This window comes from Dipodomys spectabilis, unplaced genomic scaffold, assembly GCF_019054845.1.
Source record: "Dipodomys spectabilis isolate Male_0828 unplaced genomic scaffold, ASM1905484v1 ptg000250l, whole genome shotgun sequence".
Taxonomy (NCBI): Eukaryota; Metazoa; Chordata; class Mammalia; order Rodentia; family Heteromyidae; genus Dipodomys; species Dipodomys spectabilis.
The window spans coordinates 1,346,722-1,354,336 of NW_024870927.1; the positions used below are offsets into that span (position 1 = coordinate 1,346,722).

The 7,615-nt window shown below is 41.3% G+C and overlaps 1 pseudogene; it reads left to right on the forward strand.

Moving 5' to 3' along the window:
• Window positions 1–374: 374 nt before the first annotated feature.
• On the forward strand, window positions 375–2,505 carry LOC122124857 (annotated as a pseudogene).
• Window positions 2,506–7,615: the final 5,110 nt, after the last annotated feature.

A 7,615-nucleotide genomic window follows, 5' to 3' on the forward strand; every position in this document is an offset into this window, starting at 1 on the left:
TGGAACTGTGACTCAAGTGGTAGAGTACGAACACTAGTCTTGAACCAAACGGTCAGGCACAAACTCTATCTGACCCTGAGTAGTAAGGACTATATAGGAGATTGAGATTTGAGGATTAAGGTTTGCAGCCATCCAGGGCAAAAAATCCATGAGTCATCTCTAGTAAAAACTGAGGAGTGGAACTGTGGCTCTCCCAATAAAGCACTAGTCTTGAACAAAATCTCCAAACTCAATTCTGACTCTGAGTAGAAAGGATTACTTAGGAGAATGAGATGTGAGGATTAAGTTTTGCATCCAGCCAGGGCAAAGAATACATGAGTTATCTCTATAAGGAGCCAGATGTTTAACTACTTCTGTTATTAAACATCTTGCAATGGCTCAGTGACTTTTATCTAGAACTTCTCTGGGATTTTCAGAACTGACTGTTTATTTTCCCTAATTCTGCATTCTGATGCATGTATAATACACAAATAAGGCCTCAGTGTCAGGCTTGACATAACTCTTGCAGACTTGAGTAACATGAAGTGCCAATGAAAGCATTCGAGCTCATTTTCAATGGGGAGACAATTGAAACAGAAGACGCTGACATTTTAATGAACAGTGATATTCTGCAACTTTATAAAACAGTTCAATTTCTTTCACATGTGCCCAAATTGGAGGGCTTTTCCAAGAAGATAAAACAGAAAGAATAGGAAGCTTTTGGGCAGACTTCTAGGAACAAAAGAACATCTCAATGAGGAGGATATTCTTCAAAACAAAGCCTTCAGGGAAAGCTTGAATAAAGGAAAAAATGTAACAGAAGAGATTAATTTTTTGCAATCCAATTCTAGGTTTATTCAGTACAATATCTTTATTGTACCTGGCAAAGCATAAACACAACTTTACCTAAAATACTACAGTTATAAAACTCAAAATTAATAATAGTATATATACAACACTATATAGTAGATATAGTAGATATACACAATAAAGGCAAAAGAGAGAAAGAGAGGGAGGGGGAGAGAGAGAGAGAGAGAGAGAGAGAGAGAGAGAGAGAAAGAGAAAGAGGGAGGGAGGGAGGAGAAAGGGAAGGAGGGAGGGAGCAATATACATATTGCCAAGGCAAACCTGCAAGAACACCATGAATGGCAGGCAAAATGTGGTGGGGGCAGTCTTTGGTAAACAGACCCATTCACAGCAAGGAACACGGTGTGGTATTCTCTCAGGGTAGAACGGGGCTTAGTCAGGGTCAAGGGCCAGGCCTAACAGGAACAGCAGCTTCATCCCTTTTCCCTGAAAGCCTATGCCTTGGACAAACAAGGGAACCCCTATGTTGCCAGACTATCCCCAGTAATCAGTGGCAAGCCTGGAAGCTCCAAACACTCTAGGAATGGAGAAGGAATGAACTTTCTAGCCAGAAAATTACAGGCCACACATATGAAGAGAGCCTCAAATCCACAAAAATTTGGGAGCCATAACTGGGCTGCAGATGAATTGTCTCAATAAGGGATCCTTTGTTACAGCCACTCGTGGGCTAGTGAAGTGACAAAACTGAGTTGTATTATAAGGGGGGAGCATCAGGTACCTGCTTATCAGGTGGAGATGGAGCTGAATCAGGGGCTGTGGTCCAGGGACTAGAAGCCTTGTCTGGGGAATCCTGGGCTCCAGGGGCATGACCTCCTGGGTGTTGGATTTGTAGGGGACCATGGTCTGGTGTGATGTCTGAGCAGATAAGGGCTGGGGGCTAGGGAGCTGGGGCACTGCTGGAAGCAGATCTGCAGCTGCAGGACTATGTTGGAGCTTCTTGAGAAAGAGCTGGAGCAGCTGCAGAAGCCAAAGCTGGAGGCTGAGCCAGAGCAGGACTCAGGGCCCTGGCTCCTGCTAGAATCACTGCTTCATTCCTGAGTCTTAGCCCTGCTAAGGTCCTTCCTACTTGGCTCCTTAGTGGACATTTTATTTGTAGAGGGATCCTCTGACTTCTTCTCAGAGTGGCCTTGCCTGTATTAGAAGGAACCTTCTTCCTGCCGTCCCCAACTCCTCCCTCTCTCCTCATCCTATGAGGCTGAGGCAGTGCTCAATGGAACAGAATTTTGACCCTATTCCAAGACAGTCCCTCATAGCACTATCACACAGCAAGAGTATAGATCTCCTAGAAGTTGAAAAGCTCCACATCTGTGAAGAGAATTGGCATGCAAAAAAAAAGGAGACATTTGAAGGCACAATTGACATGAGTCAAGAATTTCCCTTAGGTAGTGAGTTTTTTAATATTCTAGAAGTGATTGCTCCCTTCAAGCCCTTTATCAACTTTAGAGAATTTGTTCAAAGGAAGATTTCCCCAGGCTTTCCTGTAAACTTAGATAGACCTGGGTTTCCTAGGATCACAGCCACTGTGACTTTCAGGAGTTTTGAGATGATGTAGATGATGGCGTTATCTTAACCATGTCAGATAACTACAAAGAAGACACCCCAACCATTGTCCTGGCCTTTAACATAGTCACCAAGAACAAGAAACACAGAGACTCCTAGAAGTAAATCCAAAAAAAGGGACAAATGTTTTCAGGGAATTACACATTGAAATGACACATCAGTAATAAGATTGGAAGAAATGGGCCTCTAGTATGAATTTTATCAAGTATTCTGATGAGCCATTTCCAGTCTTTTAAAAACCTATACTTTATGTGTAATTGTTTGATCTGCAGCTACCAGTGATATGATTTTTTTTTTTGTCTTTTCTTTTTTGGTACTGGGGATCGAACCCAGGACGTTGTACTTGCTAGGCAAGCGCTTTGCCACTGAGGTACATCCCAGCCTGGTATGATTTGTTTTTAAAGATTTTTATACTACTTGTTGAAATATACATGCATATGCTTGTGTGTGTGTGTGTGTGTGTGTGTGTGTGTGTGTGTGTGTGTAATCTACATATCCACATATATTAAATCTCCGGACCATTAATGTAAGTCAAATGTCTTAAGAGATATGAAGCCATTTAAAACTCATCATCTTACATTCATTGGGAACAAATATTGCTTCAGTTGGTTTTCATAAAATGTAAACATTGAAACATTGTGTATAGTTTAGTAATTGGAATGTTTATTCAATATTATGAAATAGAAGGAATGACATTTTCTGGAAATGAATGAACCAAATAGTACTCATTATATAATAGTATTTATCTGTCACAATTTTAGAGTGTTTATTCACAATCCAGGGAATGAGGTACCTTTCTCAGCCCCTAAGAGCACGCCATTGGGGTGCTATTTGATTTTACCTGAATTCTTTCTACAATTGTAAATATAACTAATCTTCCTTTCATAGAAACTCTATCTTGGGAGAGTTCCGGGAAGATGGCGGAGGAGAAGCTGGAATCTGAACAAGCTCTTGCATAGAAAACAGTTTCAGAGTTCCAGGGAACAGTCCCAAGCCAGAGAATCACACCAAGTGTGCCATCACAGGACAGAGAGTTAGTCAAGAGAGGGGAAGCCAAGCAGACACATCTGAGCGCCTGCCAGCAGCTGCTGCTGCGGCGGCAGGGTCGCAGCGGCGACCACAGCCGCGGCCATACCTGAGCGCTCACACAGAGAGTCCGGGACGAAGGAGCCAGACGCAGCGGACGAGAGGATTCTACTCAACACCAGCAAGAACCGACAAGGAGCGGACAATTTCATCCTGCACTTTGCAGACCAGAGACGACCCAGGATCCAAGACTCGGCGTGAGTAGAAGCCCCACTTCCTCACTCCTTCCCAGGGAGCAGAGGAGGGAAGGCCACCCCTCCCCCCACCCAGCACCGGTGATCTCCATCTTGGATACCGACAAAGCTCGGAGGAGCGGCTAGCTCCAGCTCAGGCCTTGGAATAAAACGAGTCATTTAGCAGGTCACAAGAACTTAACGGCAAAGTGACCTCACAGACTCAGTTCCATCCAGGGAAAAGTCACCCAGCTCAGGCGCCAGCCATTGGAGTGGCTCTCCTCACCGGGTAACCAGAGCCAGAGGCTGCCCCTCCCTCTAGCAGCCACCACAATCAATTGAAAAACAGAAACCCTGAGAATGGCTCCAGGCTGGGTGCTGTGAGTTTTTTTCACAAAATAGCCCCAGGGAAAAGCTACTGTTTGTTGAAAGGCCTCAACTCTACCCAGAACCTAGCCTCATCACTGCATCCCCCTCTTTTGTGATTCTCAAAGCAGATCACCCTCCCAGTAAACTAATCTGGGAGGGGGATCTCAAAATCTTGGGTAAAGCAGAGCATTTTTCTGCCTGTTCCAACAAACTGACTTAAGAAACCAAACAAGCCACAGGACCTCAAGCTGACCAGAGACTCCAACCAGACTCTGGTTACAGACAAAAGGGAGATACAGGACTCTTCCCACCCCTCCCCCCCCCCCCCCCCCCCCCGCAAAAAAAATCAAAGAACTTTTTTTTAATTCTTCTTCTTCTTTTCTTTTTTTCTTTTTTTTTGTTTTGTTTTTTTTTCGTTTTTTGTTACCTTATATATATAAAAAAATTTTTTTTTGCTTTTCTAAAACTTTTATTAATCTTTAATTTTTGCCTCTTCTGAAAAAATAATTGTTTTCCATTAACTTTTTTTTTTCTTTTCTCCTCTTATAATTTTTATTTTAGGAATACGTGAATGTGGGTTTTCCTTTCTTTTCTTGTCTTCTTTCTCTTTTTCTTTCATTCTTAATTATCTTTTTGTTTTTTGTCTAGCTCTACTGAACTTCTGATCTTTTCTTCTCACTTTCCTATCCTTTCCATCTTTTCCTCTTTGTTCTTCTTTATGTGACTTAACTCTTGTCCTGCACATCCTCAGATAAACCCGTAGTTAACCAGTAGACCCTACCCCCCATTGTGTACAAACTTAATCCACAAACTTATTACTCAATTCAAAATCTCTGAGACTTAAATTCATTAATAGCAGTACTACCTCTTTATACCTATATAATATTTTAAGCATTTTTTTAAAGTTTTTCACATCTCCTCTATGTCCCTCCCTTTCTCTCAACATATTCATATTCCTCTATAAATAGATGGTCTTTTAATCTCTAAAATAACATTAATTTTTACGTTTCTATTTTTTTTCCTGGTCTCTTTTCATTCCGCTTTCCCTTTCTTCTTTTTTTCTCTCTCTCTACTTGCATCCTACCCAACCTATTTCCTGCATTGTAATTAGTACATAGTTAACTCTCCCTGTGCTTCCCCACACCAATCTATTCCTATTTTTTACCCACATCTCTCCCTAACCCTAATAATTTCTGGTGTTCCAAATTCTTCTCTGTGGTTCGAAGCCCTTTAACATATAGTTGTTTGATGTCGAATAGATGTATCTGTTGAACTAGATTGTATCTGTAAACTATTGACTGTACAAATGCAAACTTTGGTTGATGGTTGCCTTAAGATAGTGTTCTAGCACAAAACTGGTGCTATCTTCATCTCAAATGGGCAGAGTAAGCCCGAAAAACACAAGAAAAATGGCAAATTCGGGTATCTCAATTCCCAATCTTGATAATCAGGGGTTAGAACAGATAATGAATAATCCAGAGGAGAGTTCCCAAACAGCTCTACAAACACTGCTGGCAAACATGATAAATGAAAAGTTTGACAATGTACAAAGGACTCTGTATGAGCGTGACAGGGAGAGAGAGGAGGCATCCCAGAAGTTTATACAGGAATATCATAAGCGTGAGGAAGCTACTCAAAAACTGATACAGGATTTGCGTGAACAACTTGAGAATACTCAAAGAGAAAGGGAGGAATGGCGTGAGCAGGCTGAGAACACTCAAAGAGATCTGCAGGAATCCCACGAACGGGAGGAAGCTAATCAAAGAGTAATACAGGAATTGAGAGACCAGGTAGAGAACACACAAAGATCACTAAAGGCATTCGTGGAATCCATTAACAAAGAGCTGAAGGAAGTCAGGGAGACCACAAAGGGAATGCTGAATGGAACCCAACAGAAGGAATGGGAGCCCAAAGAAACCATAACCAATCAACTAAGTGATTTGAGGACAAACACTGAACACCAAATTAAGGAAGTAAAGAAATTCATACAAGACCTAAAACAGAGCTTCAACAAAGAACTTGAAGCCATCAAAGCTGACCAACTAGAAGGAAAAGAGATAAAAAACAAAGTAGAGAGTCTTGACAGCAGGTTAGACCATGCAGAAGATCGAATCTCAGGGATTGAAGACAGCCTAGATATTATAGAGAAAGAACATACAACCATCCAAGACAAGTCCAAGAAATATGATAGATCTATCCAACACCTGGAAGACACCATCAGAAGGCCCAATCTAAGGATAATGGGGGTAGAGGAGCACCTAGAAACAGAAGTTAATGGTCTAGGAAATTTGTTTAACAGGATCCTAGCAGAGAACTTCCCAAACATGAAAAAAGATAGGCCTGTCCAGATACAAGAAGCCTTTAGAACCCCAAATAGACCAGACCAGAATAGGACATCCCACCACCACATTATAATCCACACAGGATCAACTGAGAACAAGGAAAAGATCCTTAAAGCTGTCAAGGAGAAAAGGGTAATCACTTATAAAGGGAAACCAATTAGAATCACCTCAGATTTCTCAGCAGAGACAATCAAAGCAAGAAGAGCCTGGAATGATGTATGCCATGCCCTAAAAACAAACAACTATCAACCAAGAATACTGTACCCAGCTAAACTCTCCTTCATAACTGAAGGCCAAATAAAAACCTTCCATAGCAAAGAAAAATTGAAACAATACATCTCCACCAAACCAGCCCTACAAAAGATTCTTAAAGATGTCCTACACATAGAAAACCAACAAGACCGCAATAAAGACCAAGAAACTGCACCCAAACTGAGAATCCAAGAACCATAGGAAGAACCCAGTTTTTGCAGCCCCCAAGAAGGTAGATAACATGGCAGGAACTCCCAAATACCTCTCAGTCCTATCTCTTAATATTAATGGACTGAACTCTAAAATTAAGCGACATAGACTGTCCAGTTGGATTAAAAAACAAGACCCTTCTATCTGCTGCCTGCAGGAGTCACATCTTGCCCGTGAAAACAAACACATTTTCAATGTTAAAGGCTGGAACAAAATCTACCAAGCAAACGGACCGCATAAACAGTCGGGAGTTGCAATCCTAATATCAGATAAAATAGACTTCAAATTAAAATTAGTTACAAGAGATAAAGAAGGTCACTACATACTAATTAAAGGATCTCTCCTTCAGGAGGATATTACAATTCTAAATATCTATTCACCAAACAATGGAGCACCCAAATTTATCAAAGAAACACTACTTTCCCTCAAATCCCATATAGATCCAAAGACATTAATTGTTGGGGATTTTAACACACCACTCTCCCCACTAGATAGATCAACTCGGCAAAAACTCAACAGAGAAACCACAGATCTAAACAGCTGCATAGATCAACTAGACTTAACAGACATTTACCGAACATTTCACCCAGCAGCATCAGAATACACGTTTTTCTCAGCAGCACATGGAACGTTTTCTAAAATAGACCACGTTTTAGGCCACAAAGCAAACTTGTCTAAATTCAGAAACATTGAAGTTATACCTTGCATTCTCTCTGACCACAAGGGAATAAAATTAGAATTCAACACCAAAAGCCACCAAAGAAAGTCCGGTATCAC